The 18,482-nt window shown below is 41.1% G+C and overlaps 1 long non-coding RNA gene and 1 pseudogene across 2 annotated transcripts in view; both read right to left on the bottom strand.

The window, feature by feature from the left end:
- LOC140638360 (uncharacterized) overlaps positions 1–18,477 on the bottom strand; it is a 36,472-nt gene extending 17,995 nt beyond the window's left edge. The window contains exon 1 of one of the 2 annotated variants that reach the window (XR_012035436.1): positions 15,287–18,477. This is a non-coding gene — a long non-coding RNA (uncharacterized lncRNA). Of the gene's footprint in view, positions 1–8,496; positions 9,473–15,286 lie in introns of those variants that run through there. The other variant, XR_012035437.1, reaches the window with a different exon arrangement.
- On the bottom strand, positions 11,244–11,353 carry LOC140639278 (U4 spliceosomal RNA; annotated as a pseudogene).
- Positions 18,478–18,482: the final 5 nt, after the last annotated feature.

The following is an 18,482-nucleotide window of genomic DNA, read 5'->3' as shown; positions in this document are numbered from 1 at the left end:
AAGATACTTGCAAATGACATACCTGATAAAATATCCAAAACCTACAAAGAACTTATCAAATTCAACACCCAAAAAAATCAATAGCCCAGTTAAGAAATGGGCAGAAGACATGAATAGACTTTTCTACAGGATAGCTAACAGACACTTGAAAAAGTGCCCAATATCACTCATCATCAGGGAAATACAAATCAAAACCACAATGAGATACCACCTCACAGCTGTCAGAATGGCTAAAATTAACAACACAAGAAACAACAGGTGCTGGCGAGGGTGTGGAGAAAGGGGAACCCTCTTGCACTGTTGGTGGGAATGTAAACTTGTTACAACCACTCTGGAAAACAGTATGGAGGTTCTTCAAAAAGCTAAAAATAGAACTACCCTACGATCCAGCAGTTGTGCTACTGGGTATGTACCCAAAGGATATGAAAATAAAGATTTGAAGAGGTATATACATCCCAAAGTTTACAGCTCCATTATCAACAATGGCATGGAGAAAGCCCAAATGCCCACCAACTGATGAATGGATAAAGAAAATATGGTATATTTATATATATAAATAATGGAAAGTTACTTAGCCATCAAAAAATGAAATCTTGCCATTTGCAACAACATAGATGGACCTAGAGTGTATTATGCTATGTAAAATAGGTCAGTCAGAGAAAGAGAAATACCATTTGGTCTCATACATATGTGGAATTTAAGAAAGAAAACAGACAAACATATGGGAAGGTGAAAAAGAAAAAAAGGAGAGAGAGGAAACAAGCCATAACAGACTCTTAATGACAGAGAACAACTGAGGGGTGATGGAGAGTGATGGGTGGGAGATGGGCTAGACGGGTGATGGCTATTAAGGAGGGCACTTGTTATGATGAGCATTGGGTGTTGTATGTAAGTGAGGAATCACTGAATTCCACTCCAGAAACCAATATTTCACTGTTAACTACCTAAAATTTAAATAAAAATTATATTTTAAAAAATTATATAAAAAGCCAATGGTCTAACTACACCATTTATTTTTTTTAAGGTTTTATTTATTTATTCATGAGACACAGAGAGAGAGAGAGAGGCAGAGACACAGGCAGAGGGAGAAGCAGGCTCCATGCAAGGAGCCCAACGCGGGACTCAATCCTGGGATCCCAGGATCACACCCTGGGCTGAGGGGACGCTAAACCACTGAGCCACCCGGGCTGCCCAAACTACGCCATTTAAAAGACAGATTGTCAGAGGCACCTGGTTGGTTCGGTCTGAAGAGTATGCAACTCTTAAAAAAAAAAAAAAGAGTATGCAACTCTTGACTCTTGGGGTCATGAGTTGAGCCCCACAATGGACATAGAGATTAAACTTTAAAAAATAACTTAAAAAAAAGATTGTTAGAGTGGATCAAAAAAACAATACCCAACTATGTGATGTCTTCAAGAAACACACCTTACCTTTATTTTTTTAAGAGAGAGTGTGAGCAGGGGGCAGGGAGGGATAGAGGGAGACAGACGAAGAATCCCACACAAACTCCATGCTCAGCACAGAGCCTGACATGCAGCCAGATCTCACGACTGAGATCATGACCTGAGCCAAAATAAAGACTCAGACACTTAACCGAGTCACCGAGGCTCCCTGAAACTCACTTTAAATACAGAGATACAGATTGATTAAAAGTAAAAAGATGGACAAATAAACACTATGTTGACACTAATCAAAATAAAGCTGGAGTAGTTATATTAATTTCAGACAGAACAGACTTCAGAGCAATGGAAATTATCAGAGATAGTTGCATTACATAACAATAAAAGGATCAATTCTTTAAGAAGACATAATAATCCTTCATGTGTATGCATCTAACAATGGAGCTTCAAAATACATGCAGGAAAAACTGATAGAACTTTAAGAAAAGACAAATGAAACCACTACAGTTGCAGACTTCACTACCCCTCTAACAGAAATGGACAGATCTAACAGGCAGAACATAGAACATAGAACATAGCTGACCTCAACAACACCTCAACAACACTCATGTAGAGATTACTTCAACCAACAGCAGAATGTGCATTCTTCTCCAGCTTACATAGAATATTCCCCAACACAGACCACATCTGGGACATAAAACACATCTTAAGAAATTTAAAAGAATAAAAATCATGCAATGTCTACCCTCAGCTCACAACAGAATTAAACCAGAAATGAGCAACAGAAAAATAGCTGGAAAATCCCCAAACACTTGGATATTAATCTACACTTCCAAATAATACATTATTATATTATTTAAAGAATAGAAATTTCAAGAGAAATTAAGAAATATTTTGAACTAAATGAAAATATAATTTACCAAAATTTGTGAGATGCAGTGTGAAAGCAGTGCTTAAAGGGAAATTTACAGTATTGAAGGCTTGTATTTGAAAAGATCAAAAATCAATAATCTAAGCTTCCACTTTAGAGAAAGAAAAAAGAGCAAATTAATTCCAGAGTAAGCAAAAGAAAAATAATTAAAATCAGAGCAGAAACCAATTAAATTGAAAATAGGAAATCAAGAGAGAAATTCAAGAAACAGAAGCTGCTTCTATGAAAAGATCAATGGAATTATACACCTCTAGCTAAGATAACGAAGAAAACCAGATGATACATATTACTAATAAGCAAAATGAAAGAGGGGACATGGCTACAGATCCCATGAACATTAAAGGGATAATAAAAGAATATTATGCACAACTCTATGCTCACAAATATGATAACTTAGAGGAAATGGACCAATTCCTTAAAAGTACAATCTGCCAAAATTCACACAGAAATGAAGAACCTGAGTAGTCCTCTATTTAATAAAGAAATTCAATCAATGAAAACGTTCCAAAACAGAAGTTATCAGGCACATTTGGATTCATTGGAGAATTGTGCCAGACATTTAAGAAGAAATTATACCAATTCTCTATGGTCTCTTTCAGAAGAGGGAATACTTTCTAAGTCATTCTGTGAGGTCAGCACTACCTTAATGCCAAAACCAGACAGTCTTTGCAAGAAAGGTAAACAGCACACTAGGATCTCTTGTGGACATAGATAATAATAAAAAAAAATCCTCTGCAATATATAAACAATACAAACCCAAATAATGTATAAAAAGAATTATATATCATGAGCCAGAGGAATTTATTCCAGGTATGAAATGTCTGTCCAACATTCAAAAATAAGATAAATCATCATATCAATAGGCCAAAGAAAAAAATGTGATCATATTAATAGACACAAAATTCAATACAAATTCACAAAATTCAATACCCATTCAATTAAGAAGAAAAAACTTCAGCCAACTAGAAACAGTGAGGAACTTCCTCAACATTATTCACTTCGTAAGTGGAGACATAACAATATACAATTTAGGCCACAAAGAGAAGCTGGAGACAAGACTCTTTGGGAAGGTAAGACATTCAAAAACAGCTGTGCGTTACGTGGGTGGCTTAGTCAGTTGAGTTTCTGACTTCTGATTTTGGCTCAGGTCATGATCTTGGGGTCATGAGATTGAGCCCTGCATTGTGCAGTCAGCTTGGGATTCTCTCTCCCTTTCCCTGATCCCCTCCCTCTACTCACGCTCTCTCTAAATAAATGAATAAACAAATAAAATATTTTTTTAAACAAATAAAATATTTTAAAAAGAAACAGCTGTTTGTATGGAGGAACTGAAAAAGTCACTCACAGACTCAGGCAAAACACAGCCTCAGAGATTACCTTAAACTTTCACCTTAGGCTGATCCCTAAACTCAGATCAAATCCATTAAATCAGTGAAGGACTGACCAAGCACAGAGTCTGCAAGGACAGGTAGAAATGGCTATTTTTTTCAAATACCTAATTTTCAACAAAAGAAGGTATACAGAGAAATAAGAAAATATGCCCTATTTGAAAAATAAGTTGGCAAAACCATTCCTAAGGAAGCATAAACATCATACTAAACACAGACTTTAAAACAGTAGTCTTATATATTCAATTCAAAATAGCCATCAGAAAGATTAATATGCTTGGCAATAAACAACTAAGGAGGCAAAAGACATACACTGACAAGTACAAATCACTGGAGAAAGGAATTAAAGAAGGCATACAGAAACACAAGACATTGTGTCTTCCCAGACTGGAAAACTTAAGATGTTACAACTATCCAAAGTGACCTACAGATCCATGTAATCCCCACCAAAATCTCAAGAATAATCTCTTTCACGGGAATAGAAAAACCTATCTTAAAATTTGTATGGAATCTCAAGGGAACCGCAAGATAGCCAAAAACAATCTTGAAAAAGGATAAAGGTCTGACACTTCCTGACTGTGAAGCTTAATACAAAATTACAGTAATCAAAATAGTGTAATACGAGCCTAAAGACAAGCACACAGACCAATGGAATAGAATAGAGTCCAGGAACAAACCCTTGCATATAAGGTCAAATTGTTTTCTATACTTTATCATCAGTATGTCTGTAGAGGAAAAAACACAGCATATACAGGGTTCAGTACTAGGTGTGATTTCAGACACCCACTGGAGGTCTTAAATTGTCCCCCACAGATAAGGGGGGACCAATGTATATTAGGCAATAGGATTTCCAGTTCCACACGCTAGGAGCTTGGAATTTGCCACCCCATCCTAATGAGTAGTGAAACGCTGAGCTGACTAAAAATCAGTTATTCTTGGATCTATGAGAGGGGAGGACACAATCCAAACTGCTGCCCAAAACGTTGGAGGGACAAACAGATGAATTCAGAAAACTTATGTGTATTACTAAGTGAAAGAAGCCAATCTGAAAAGGCAACATTCTACAGAATCCCAACTATGTTTGGGAAAAGGCAAAACCATAAAGACTAAAAAGATTGGTAGTTGCCATGGCTCAAGGAAGGAGAGATGTGTGGACAGGTGGAGCATAGGAGATTTGGGGGGCCCTATTTTTTTAGGGCATTGTCAAGTACCCTGTATGATACTGTAATGATGACGTTTATCAAAACCCACAGAATTTAAAACACCAAGAGTGAACACTAACATAAACTATGGACTCTTAACTTATACATTTATCAAAACCCACAGAATTTAAAACATCAAGAGTGAACCTTAACATAAACTATTGGACTCTTACTTCTTTTTTAAGATTTTATTTTTAAGCAATCTCTGCCCCAAACATAGGGCTTGAACTCACAATCCCTAGATCAAGAGTTGCACACTCTACCGACTGAACCAACCAAGTGCCCCTTGGACTTTAGTTAATAATAATGCATCAGCATTGGCTTATCAACTCTAACAAATGTAGTAGCACACACACGTGGGATAGTAAAATTAAAGGAAAATGTGGCGGGGGAGAGTGGAGGGAGTATTTGGAAACTGTGCTTTCAGGTCAATTTCTCAATAAACTTAAATCTGCTGTAAAAAATATAGTCTATGAATCTTTCAAGACTAAAATGAGGATAAGATTAACTTCTGGTGTGACAACACAAAAAGTTATACTGACCTGCTCCCCAGTAAAACTGATGAAAGCCATAAAAACACAACTCTCTAACGTGTCTGGAAATGGTCCTAAGGGTAAGCAGCATCTACGAACATCCATGGACTTTTCGGAATTTGATAAGAAAGTCATGAGTCTGAAGTATTTGAGCCAAGACTGCTCCCTTCCTCCCCAAACCCAGCTCAGCAAGTGGAGACCTCCTCCCTCTCCAGACTACTGCCATCAAGCACACAGCACCCAGCCAGAGGAGCTCTAGTCCCTGGAAGAGCAGGACTTCAGATTTTTTTTTTTTTTTTTTTTTTTTTTTTTTTTTTAGGACTTCAAAATTTTATTCTGCCCTCAGCAGCTTGTTCCTGAAGCTAAGTCTCAGGTGAATGTGGTAAAGAGGGGGGCTTCCTTCTTCTGTCCAGCCCCTAACTCATGGAAGGGAGGCTCTATCTTGGGCAGGATGATCTGAGAGTGCTGGGGCCCTGATCACCTTTGTCTCGGCTTATAATGTGGTAGATTCATGCCAGAAGCTGAGTGGATCTCATTGTTGCCTCCCCTTCCCCTCTGCCCAGCACTGAGAGTAGAGTGTCTTTCAGAGAAAAGCTTACCACTGGCCTACCCAGCTCCACAGTTCTGGCTTGGAGATTTTTATCTAGGATAGAAACCAACCAGAAAGCATCAGCTCCTAAATTCCTCCTTAGGAACTGACTTCATTTACATAAGAGGGTGAAGATGTCCAGGCCCCATGGGGATTTCAAGAACAGTGGAGGTTGTGGTAAAAGGCAGTTGGGAGGAGATTCAAGATACAGGCTAAACCACAGGCCAGCAAGTTCACAGGAAAGAACAGGGAAATAACACATGCTGGGAGAAGCTGTCCTGGGATCAGAATAAATGTCACACACTGACTTCAGAAACTATTTCTTCAATGGAGCCAGAATTTAATAGGATTAGTTTATACAGAGATTTATGGATCTTAACTGTAGTCAGGCCATTGGTACACAGTAGCAACAACATGCCTCATGAACTAAACAACATGGGCCCACAAGACAGAAACAGGCTTTAGCGGAGGTAAGCACCAATCCAGGCATCATGGGACAAGCTGAATTCATTTTCAATGAGGAGCAGCAATAAGAGGAAAACAATTTATTAACTATTGGCAGATTAGAGAAAGTTTTCTTGTAGTAGGAAAGCAAAGGATGGGAGTCAGCCTGGAAAGATGAGGCTTTACTGAAGTGGGTCAGGTCAACCCAGAAAATAATATGAAATAACACAAGGACCAGCACTGGAAAGGGGCTTGTGTTCTGACCCAACAAAGTCTCTGGACTATTTTAATACACTTGGATGCTCAAAGACCATGGGGCAATGGCTTTCCATCCTAACTGCTGAGGCTTGAGGCACACCTATGGGAATCCTGTGGCCCTCCAAACCCAGGAAGTTCTCTAGGGGCATTTGTAATTTACATCAATGTGTTGTGACTGCCTTCATCCCAGAATAGGTGAGAATAAGAGGTATATCCTGTAGTACCACTAGCCGGTCTAAGAACTATTCTATACACAGCACTTGGGTCTTCCCTGTAGAGGGAGATGAGCCCTGTTCTATAACACACAACAGAGACCAGTCTCAGTAGAAGCCTATGAGCTGAGATGGCTAGTTTTGTTCGCAATTAACATGGAACCCAGAATAACCGAGTCACGGTCAGTTATAATGATGCCTGCTCATGACAATATCTGGCATATATACAAGGGTCAATTCTGTTGGGAAGATAAAGCAAATACCTCTGTAATTCACACTGATTTGTTCTGTGATGAAACTGAAATGTACCACTATTATACTACAACATGGTGTAACACTTGTGTTCTTGGTAAGATTCAACTACTTCATGTAAGTAGGTCTATGGTAATACTGATATTAAAGATAACATCTATTGGAAGATTGAGTTAAAGCCTCCTCAGGATCTATGGAAAATGGCCTGAGAAGAACTGGATCTAGCTAAACTTCAGCTGATTTCTACACTAAATAGTTCTGGACAAGCTTATCATAAAATACAAAGAGCAAAAATTCAACATAAAACCTTTGTTTTTAGTTCTTCCAAAACCAATTTGGCTCAATCTTTTCATAAACATAGGGGTTCTACGTACGAATACATGCCAGCATGAATAAACACAAAAAAACACCATCCCTTCTTTAAATCACTTGTTATAAAAAGTATTCTCAATGAAAGAACTAAATATAGTTGGCAAATATCCTAAGCATTTCTGACTATTCATTTACCCCCCACCCCCACCCCATTCTGTGTGCCTAAGGGACAGCTTGAGACTCTGAACACACACAGCCTTGGCCAAACCAAAGCGATAGCTTTGGCAGAAGAGTCTTCTTCGACCAAAGAGCACTGTGATTGGCCTGCTGACAGCAACTCATCTGGTATGTTCTGCTACAGGGCATGTTTGCACTTACTGCCATTCAATGGAACAAATGCGGAGAGCAGGAGTTTCTTTTTTTTTATTTTTATTTTCATTTTTATTTTTTTAAATAATAAATTTATTTTTTATTGGTGTTCAATTTACCAACATACAGAATAACCCCAGTGCTCATCCCGTCAAGTGCCCCCCTTTGACGGGCACTGAGGGGCCACTTGATGGGATGAGCACTGGGTGTTATTCTATATGTTGGCAAATTGAACACCAATAAAAAATAAATTTAAAAAAAGTGCCCCCCTCAGTGCCCGTCACCCATTCACCCCCACCCCCCGCCCTCCTCCCCTTCCACCACCCCTAGTTCGTTTCCCAGAGTTAGGAGTCTTTATGTTCTGTGAGAGCAGAGGTTTCAAGTGAAGAGTGCTACACCCAGGATTGCTGACAATGGCCCAGGGTCCACCAAGGGACGCTGAAGGTGCCACAGACAGTGGCACTCGATGACCCCTACATCATACCTCTTTTAGGGGCTCCTTTGTTTTCCTTCTCATCTACTCTTTCCCTTTCTTTTCTGTGTTACACTTAACAGGGACCTTGCTTAGCCCAACAGGTGTCACAAAAATAGTCATCAACCACCTACTGTACAATCTTAGACCTCTCAATGGCAGATGATTCTGTTTCTGACCATAGCTCCAGACACCTCTGCGAGCACAAGTGGAGAATCTGAGGGCAGAAAACACATCAATGGTGAAAATTCATTTCAACACTTGAGGATATGGGGCCACAGGGAGATAACGACATTTCTTCTCTCATTACATTCACAAAGGAGCAGCAGCAGGAGGTCGAGGGATAACCATTCCCTCTCATCATTCCATATCATCACCTCAAGTGTTTATGGGGCCACAAACTGTGGACTATGCTAGGCTCTGTACAAAGCAAGCTCTACTCTCTCATAAGACGTGCAATTCGGGAAATAAAAGCATTAGTCACTTCTGTTACATAAGAGCAAGTCAAATGTATCTTTGGGAAAGGCAAAAACAGTATTAAACTGAAGTGAATGTAAAGTACTGGTAAGAATCGTGGGAGCAGATGGTGTCAAGAGAATCAGATTTCACTCTGGAGGATAAAGGAACAGTATATTACAGGATCTGAATGTAGAGAGGGAACCCAATTACTGGCTGGTGGAGGTGAATGCTAGATGCCTCAGTAAAGTTTAGAAAGGCTAAAAGACAACTGTTACATAGAAAATGCAAAAAAGGTAGCTGAAGATCCACCCTAAAAGAGAAGGTTTTAACAAAAATGTTCTACTGGAGGGGGGGATGGGCCTGAGTGGCTCAGTCGGTTAAGTGGCTGCCCTCTGCTCAGCTCATGATCCCAGGGTCCTGGGATCAATCCCTAGGGCAGGCTCCCTGCTCAGCAGGTAGTCTGCTTGTCCTTCTCTCTCTGTCCTTCCCCCTTGCTTGTGCTTGCCCTCTCAAACAAATAAATTAATTAATAATATTAAAAAAACAAACAAACTCTATAGTCCTGAACTTAAATAGAAATAGTGGGACACCTAGGTGGCTCAGGAGTTGAGAGTCTGCCTTTGGCTCAGGGCATGATCCTGAAGTCCTGGGATCAAGTCCTATATCGGGCATCCGGCTCCTTTTGTGGAGCCTGCTTCTCCCTCTGCCTGTGTCTCTGCCTCTCTCTCTCTCTCATGAATAAATAAAATCTTTTAAAAAATAATAAAATAAAAAATAAATAAATAGTAGAGGGCACCTAGGTGGCTCAGTTGATTGAGCATCTAACTCCTGGTTTTGGCTCAGGTCATGATCTTATGGGCTGTGAGATAGAGCTCCATGTCAGGCTCTGGAGTCAGTGTGGAGTCTGATTCAGATTCTTTCTCCTGCTCACTCTCTCTCAAATAAATACAATCTTTAAAAAAATAAAATATGGATGTCTGGGTGGCTCAGTGGTTGAGTATCTGCCTTGGGCTCAGGGCGTGATCCCAGAGTCCTGGGATTGAGTTCTGCATCACGCTTCACACAGGGAGTCTGCTTCTCCCTCTGCCTATGTCTCTGCCTCTCTCTATATACCTCTCATGAATAAATAAAATCTTAAAAAAATAAAAAATTAAAAAGTAGAAATAGTATGAACTCATAATATTTTCTCTGAAATATATATACTTCCTAGTTCTCATCACTGACAAGGCAGGCCTGGAAACAATGGCTAACCCACCAAAGAGCATCCCTAATACCAAGACTGTGATCCTGAAACACCATTTCCCACTAAAAGAAACCCAGGTTTCCTGGAGAGATTGCTGATTCCAAGTATGGGTGCAGGAAATGAGCCTGAAACATCCTGATACACCAGTAGAGGAGTTCAGAACGTGCCACCCTAAAATAAGCTGTATTGGCATATTGACTATGTGAGTAAAAGGCACTTGAAAACAGCAAATATAAGAAAAAACACTCCTTCTTTTTCTTAAAAACAGATGAAATTCCCATATAAGAGAAGTCTTCTCAATAGAGAGTAACAATCTTATCATCAAGGATGAAAAGTTGAGACAGAGAATTCTAAAGACAGACCTTGTTAAAAATAATTCTTATCTTCTTCACCACAGACTTTAGTCACTTTTTCACAACTGCTTCTTCATTCAATCTAATACAAAACCAAGTAAGTTTCATCATTTCTCTGGGTCAAGGCTCCCATGTCATTTAAAATTTGTGTTACAAAAATGTGTATGCCTTTCTCCTGAGGTGTCTTATGTTGATTTAATTCTCAGGCCCAGCCAACAGAACCCTAAGAAGGTAGAGGTAAAATTTTGCTTCTCCTATACCAGGTATCAAAGTAGCTCTGAATGACTGCTAGGATTGTGTCAAAAAGACTCAGGAGCCAAGTTAGAGGCTCTCACTGACCAAAGATGGGATTAATTGGGCTTCAGTAAGAACAGTAACTTCAATGAACTGAAACCTAATGAATAATTTAAATCGATGAGTTGATAATATTTTAAATATTTGAGAGCGAGAGCAAGCAGACAGGGGGTAAGCGCACAGGAGAGACAAGCAGACTCCCTGCCAAGTGTGGAGCCTGATGCGGGCCCAGTCCCATCACTCTGGGATTACTACCTGAGCCAAAATCAAGAGTTAGAGGCTCAATTGACTCAGGGGATGATCCAGGCACCCTGATAATCATACATTAAAAGAAAATTAAATGGTCATCTTTTGAGAATGAAAGAGAACCAATTCACTACATTGAAAACTAGATAAAGGAATCAAAGATCTATCCTGCCTTTCCTATATGGCCTACATCTCAAGACTAACCAACCAGTAGGTAATGGGAACTCTGTCTTTATAATCCCAACTAATAGAACAAAATTATAATTAGAATATCACTAATCATGTAATCTCCAATGAAGTAACAGATCTAGCCATTGAGCATCAATGGCTGTTCTTTTTTCAATTAGCAATAATCGCGCCTCGGATAAACCTCATTGGCTACGATACTGAATGGCTGTTCTTTTTTAAAAAGCCAACACCCAGACATTATATGCCTCTCAATAAGTGAATACAAACAACACTATAATCTTACCAAATGATTAAATCCTAGCCTGATACAACCTCTGGGTCCAGCTTAAAAATTTACAGGAATTATAGAGGACAGAGGAACATGTCAAACTGTAATGCAAGTACAACAACAAGCAAAATCCAAACTGGAAAACTCTACAAATCAACCTCCAATGTCCTTCAGCAGATATAAGGAAAAAAGCAATTGAGGGGAAACATGTAGATTAAGAGATTTAGAAGCATATTCGGTGAGGTGGTCAGTTTGCACTTAAGACACATCTGGGCTGAGTCCTGGATCTGCTTTGTTAGCTTTGTGACCTTGGGAAAATTATTTACCATGAATCAATTTCCTCTAAGTTAGTACAATAATATTTACCCCAAGAGGTTTTTCAGAGGATTAAGGGAGATAATGGATGAAAAAAGCCAAAGAAAGTGCCTAGGACATAACTCATAAATGTTCTTTTCTTCCTAGAGGTAAAACCCAGTATTATTTGGGGCCAAGTTCAGGTTCCACGAGTTTCCCTTACTTGGGCACTGAAGTGGTGGAGTTCGGTAAGCATTGACTGGGGTCAGCTCAGGTCATGATTCCAGGGTTGGGAGATGGAGCCCCGCATTGGGCTCCACACTCAGCAGTTTGCTTAGGATTCTCTCTCCCTCTGCTTCCCACCCTGCCTGCCCATGCACATACATGTTCTCTCTAGTAAATCTTAAAAAAAAAAAAAAAAAAAAGCTTCTTTTACTCATTTTATGGAGGCTTTTCAACCTCTTTTAATCTTTGAAATGCTCTTACCCTGTTACGAGTGTAACTAAATAATGTAATGATATGTGCAAATGAGTATGACATGATGTGACACATTTATTAATTTTCCTTTTATTTATAACCAATCTGCTGACTCGATGAAATATTAAGCAAAGCAGCAGAGGAATATCTGAATTTAAAAATACTGCAGATAGGGGTGCCTGGCTGGCTCAGTCAGTAAAGCATGTGACTTGATCTCAGGGTCATGAGTTAGAGCCCTGCGTGGAGTGTAGAGATTACTTGAATAAATATTTTTTTTAAAATACTGAAGATAATGCTCTATTTTTAGTCTGGATGGTAGGTACACTTGCATTTATCAATATTCTTTTTTTTTAAATTTTTTATTTTATTTTATTTATTTATGATAGGCACACAGTGAGAGAGAGAGAGAGGCAGAGACACAGGCAGAGGGAGAAGCAGGCTCCATGCACCTGGAGCCCGATGTGGGATTCGATCCCGGGTCTCCAGGATTGCGCCCCGGGCCAAAGGCAGGCACCAAACCGCTGCGCCACCCAGGGATCCCCATTTATCAATATTCTTTACACTACTTACGTTCTTTGGTATACAACATTTCACAACAAACTATATAAAGTGAAGAACCAGCAGCATTCAGTCTTGAGAGTTTCTTCCTAAGAACTGAGAAGGATTCTGGCTGCATGAAAGAACTGGCAAACTTATAAAAGGCCTATTAGTATAATCATTAAAAATAAGCAAACACATAATCCCATATAAGAGAAGTTTTATACATCTAACATGTATTCCACTGGATAAACCACATGTCTATGCCATATTTTGTTTATCCATTCATCCACTGATGGCATTTATCTTTTGGCTATCAAGAGCAAGAGTACAATTTTTTGCTTAAACTTTTTTCAATTCTTTTGGGTAAATATTGAAGAACAGAATTACCAAGTCATATGGTAATTCTGTTTAACCTATTGAGGAACCACCAAACTTTTTCCACAGCAGCTACACCATTATGAACCTCTAGCAATATATGAAGTTTCTGATTTCTCCACATCCTTCCCAATATTTATTTTGAATTTTCTTTTTATGGCTGTCCTATGAAGTGGTATCTCACTGCAGTTTTATGTTTCTCTAATGACTGCTGATGTTGAACATCTTTTCACATGCTTGTTGGCCATTTGTATCTCTTCTTTAGAGAAAGGTGTATTCGAGTCCTTTGCCCATTTTCAAAGTGGGTTGTATTTTTGTTGTTGAGTTGCGAGAATTCTCTGTACGTCGTGGATATAAATATAAGGTCCTTAACAACTTCCTAATGTTCTCTCCCACTCCGTGGGTTGTCCTCCCTATCCCTTGACAGGGTCCTTGATGCACAAATGTTTTACATTTTTATCAAGTCCAACTCTTCTATTTTTGTCTTTTGTTCCTTGATTGTGCTTCTGTTATCTCAAGACTTCATAGTCAAATCAAGGTCATGATTTATTTGTTTTCTCCAAAGTGTTTTATGGTTTTGTTCTTCCATTTAGGTCTTTCATCCATTTTGAATTAACTTTTGTATATGATATAAAGGGTCCAACTTCATTTTTTTTGTACGTGGATATTCTGTTATCCCAGAACCATTCATTCAAAGGTTTATTTTTTTTTCCCTAAGGAACAGTCTTGCATTCTTTTTTTTTAAAGATATTTATTTGAGAGAGAGCACACATTAGCAGGGGAAGAGGCAGATGGGGAGGGAGAAGCAGACTCCACTGAGCAGAGAGCCTGATGTGGGACTCAACCCTATGACCCCTAGATCATGACTTGAGCAGAAGTCAGACACTTAACCGACTAAGCCACCTAGGTGCCCCTCCACATTTTTGTCAATAACCAATTGTCCATGAACATGGGGGTTTATTTCTGGACTCTCAACTCTATTCCACTGATCTCTAATAGGTCTAGTCTTATGGCTGGTACTGCAGTCTTGATTACTACAGCTTTGCAGTAAGTTTTGAAATCAGAAGTGGGCATCTTCCAATCTTGTTCTTTTTCTTTTCTTTTCTTTTTTTATGATAGTCACAGAGAGAGAGAGAGGCAGAGACACAGGCAGAGGGAGAAGCAGGCTCCATGCACCGGGAGCCCGATGTGGGATTCGATCCCGGGTCTCCAGGATCGCGCCCTGGGCCAAAGGCAGGCGCCAAACCGCTGCGCCACCCAGGGATCCCTCTTGTTCTTTTTCAAGACTGTTTTGGCCATTTAGGGTTCCTTGCAATTCCACATGAATTTTAAGATTAGTTTTTCCATTTCTACAAAAAAAGGGCTATTGGGATTTTGACAAGGATCACACTGGATCTACAGATCACTTGGGGGAGGTACTGCCATCTTAACAATATTAAGTGAAAGAGGATTTAATTTTAGTAGAATTACAAATGCCATTATCAACTTAATTGGCAAAAATGCTGTTTTGCAGTTGAGGCCAGTACACGTGCATGGAACCTCTCCTTAAACTCATCTAACAAAATTAATAGAACTATATCACACAAAAGGTAGCAGTGGTAGACAGGGAGAAATGCAGCATAATCCAGAATGATTTCTGTACACTCTGAAACGTAAAGCAGTCATTCTGACTTCAACAATTTTAGCAGTGTAGGAAACAGGATTACACAACAGTAAATAAAAGTTTTTATGACCAAAGAACTGAGAAGACAGACAATTCTCCCCTTGTTCAATATGCCCTTTCCCCAACTCCTGCCAAGAAAAATGAGAGGGAGCTAGCCAGGTTTTGGTTTTGTGATTTATAACCAAACCATAGACCCGGGACAAGGGCCTTTCACTTCTTCTACAGAGCTGTTTAAAACATTAACTCAGTGAAAGATGCCCAAAGTTTCCAAAAAGGAAACATTCCAGGAGAGTAAGGAAGTGATAATCAGCATATTCAACTTTTACTTATTTCCCCTGGACCCAAAAATGATCTATTCCTAAAGGCTTTGAAAACAGAGCCTCTACTTGGAATAATGCTCCTTACACTGCGTCTAAAATTTTCCACACACTTCTGCAACCATTTTTTCTTTTTTTTTTTTTTTTTCCATTTTCTCTTTCTTATAAACTTTGTAAGGTTTACCAAACATAAGGACAACCCTAACCTTTTCAGATAGTAAATGTTCCTTCATGTCCCTGGCTTGAGTGTTTTAGCAGTGCCATTCTGCCACGAAGGCTGGCAGTTAACATGTAGTATCCTCGATGAAATAACATGGACGTAGTAACTTTGTCATGTCTCTCAGTTTCATCACATTAAGCTACTCCTGCCTAATTGCAATGGAACAGTGTGAGCCTCAGAGCTTCTGCTGGAGTTAAGTCACAATAGAGTCCAGGTCATGGGAGCTCCCATGGTTCATCCTGGGCCAAAGACAAAGTTGCCCCAGAACTCTGTTCCTTGAAGGGACAAACTGTCAAACTCTAAATCCCAATAACCTCTCACCCAGCTTTTGGTATCTCCTTTACACTTAGCCTATAGGATTTGATCAGTAGGTATCAATTAAATATAATAAGTATCAGTCTCTTTTTTTAAAATTTTTATTTATTTATGATAGAGAGAGAGAGAGGGAGGCAGACACAGGCAGAGGGAGAAGCAGGCTCCATATGCACCGGGAGCCTGACGTGGGATTCGATCCCGGGTCTTCAGGATCGCACCCTGGGCCAAAGGCAGGCGCCAAACCACTGCTCCACCCAGGGATCCCTAAGTATCAGTCTCTAATCTAAAGACTATCAGAATCACCTGTGAAACTTTCAAAAGCTACAGGTTGGAAGGATTGCCCAAGATCTACTCAGCAGATCTAAGGGTGGTATCCAAGTATTTCTAGCTTAACATATTCCACAGGTAATTCAGTTGAGAATCCAAGGTTTAAAGAACACTTTTTCCTAAACTAGACTTCAACTAATTTTGCTTAAAAGAATAACATGGCCAGATTTTTTTTTTTTTTCCATGAGGGAGGGTTTTCTTCCCTGGGCCTCCAAGACATTTGAATCCTTTTTTTTTTTTTTTTTTTTAAAGATTTTATTTATTTATTCATGATAGAGAGAGAGAGGCAGAGACACAGGCAGAGGGAGAAGCAGGCTCCATGCAGGGAGCCCAACGTGGGACTCGACCCCGGGTCTCCAGGATTGCGCCCTGGGCCTAAGGCAGGCGCTAAACTGCTGAGCCACCCAGGGATCCCGACATTTGAATCCTAAACTGGACTCAGGCCCTGCACTTCCAATCTGACTACAGAAAAATCATCACCACCTTTATGACTGGCCTTCCTATCAACCCAACCATGTGTGTTAATTACATTAAAAAAATTTTTCTGTACCTTACAATGTTTTGACATCTTAAAAACCTTGCTGGTAGAGGTGGGGATGGGACAGGGACCGGACTGCCCTTCCCAGGGCTCGCTAATTCCTAAAAATGATAATCAACTTATTGGGAGCAGCCTCTCACAAGCAAACCAATCAACTCCTTTAATGCTCACAGACCAAACCAATGATTTCTCTGGCCCTAAATCATCCCAGGGTCAGGGACTAAGCAACTAGAGACCACCCCTATAGTCCAAAGCCCACCAGAATTATTCAAACTAGCCAGTCCTAAACTGTTTTCTCAGGCCTGCCTTGCCTTTCTCAAGGAATAAAGGCTCTGACCTAGGCTTTCCCGTCTCCTGACCAGAACCTTCCCTGTGGTCCCATGTAGTGTGGCATACCCTCTTTTCACTGGAAATGTAATAAATTCTTCCAATGGCATTGGCCGCTGTGTGTTGTCACCCACTCACCCTCATAAATTAAAACTCTGCAGTATAAATGAGACAGTCTACCCCAACCATGCCTCTGTGCGGCCACTCTTCTTGTGCTATTTATTAAACTAACCCAATCAGAAACCGTATTACAAAGTAACTTCGGTTTCCAAAACCATACAGAAAAAGGTCTTGGTAGTCCTATTCACATTTGAAACTCAACACTCAGCACATAAACGTAGTGTGACCCAGCAATTGTAGACTTAGGTATATACTCAAGAGAACTAAAAACACACAACTCCTACCACAATGTTCACAGCAGCATTATTCAAAACAGCCAAAACTCCACCAACTGATGTGGAGAATGTGGAATATCCATCCATACAAGGGAAGCTTCATCGGCCACTAAGTGAAGAACCAGGGGTGTCTGGGTGGCTCAGTCTGTTGAGCGCCTGCCTTTGGCTCCGGCTGTGATCCAGCCTGGCTTCTGGCTCCCTGCTCAGCGGGGAGCCTGCTTCTCCCTCTCTCTCTCTCTCTGCTGCTTCCCCTGCTTCTGCTCTCTGCCAAATAAATAAAATATACATATAAGAAAACTGAAGAACCAATTCATGCTACAACATAGATGGACCTTAAAAATATTACGCTAAGTAAAAGCTGGACAAAAAAAAAAAGGCTGCATATTGCACAACAGCATTTATAGAAAATGTACAGAATAGGCCAATCCCCGGAACAGTGGTGTGCTGGGCAGAGGGGAACGGGGAGTACCTGCTCCTGGGTGGGGAGGGATTTCTATTTGGGGTTACAAGATGTTCGGGAATGACGTGGTGATGACTGCACGACCTTGGGAATGTGTGAAAATTCATTATACGCTTTAAATTTTACGGTAAGTTACATCTTAAAAGCAAACCCAGCTAAACGTATTATCGTCGGTCCAAAGCTCCTCCTCCTGTGTTCATTAGTTCAGTAAACGGAACCACACTCCACTCCAGAGGCTCAGGCCAGAAAGCTAGAAATGTTAACCGGATCGCCCAGGTCCTTTCTCACTTTCCGCACCGACTTCCACTCGGGGCCACGCTCACGTCCGCGGACTCCAGCATCTCCCAGGGCCTCTCCCGGCCTCCGGCCTGGCCTTTCCGGATCCCTCCTCGTGCGCCGACAGGGTCTCCCGCGGACCTCCAGGCTGGGGCTCCGAACGCCACCGGCAGGTGGAAGGCAGGTCCTCACACGCGAGCCCGCGGCGCACCCTCGGGCGGCACGTGAGCCCCCCCGCCCCCCGGCCTCCGCCCGCTCGCTACCACCTGGGCCGGGAGGCTCATCCGCCCGGTGGGCCGCGCTCGGTGCGTCTCCACACCACCCCTGGGGCAGGTGCGCTCCGAGGGGCCGCCCCGGCCTTCGCAAACATTTCCCGTAGGAACCGCGGCGGACCGAGGCGGCGCCCTGCGCTCACGCTGCCTCTTCCTCAGCACCTCACAGCCTTCGCGGGGCGCCGCGCACACCTGCGGCCACTCGGGCCTCGAGCGCCGCCCTCAGCCGCGCCCCTGCTCGCGCCGCCCGGAAACGCTCCCGGCCGCGCGCC

This window comes from Canis lupus, chromosome 8 (assembly GCF_048164855.1).
Source record: "Canis lupus baileyi chromosome 8, mCanLup2.hap1, whole genome shotgun sequence".
NCBI classification, from domain to species: Eukaryota; Metazoa; Chordata; class Mammalia; order Carnivora; family Canidae; genus Canis; species Canis lupus.
The sequence above is the reverse complement of the archived record's forward strand: the minus strand, read 5'-3'. Positions and strand labels throughout refer to the sequence as shown.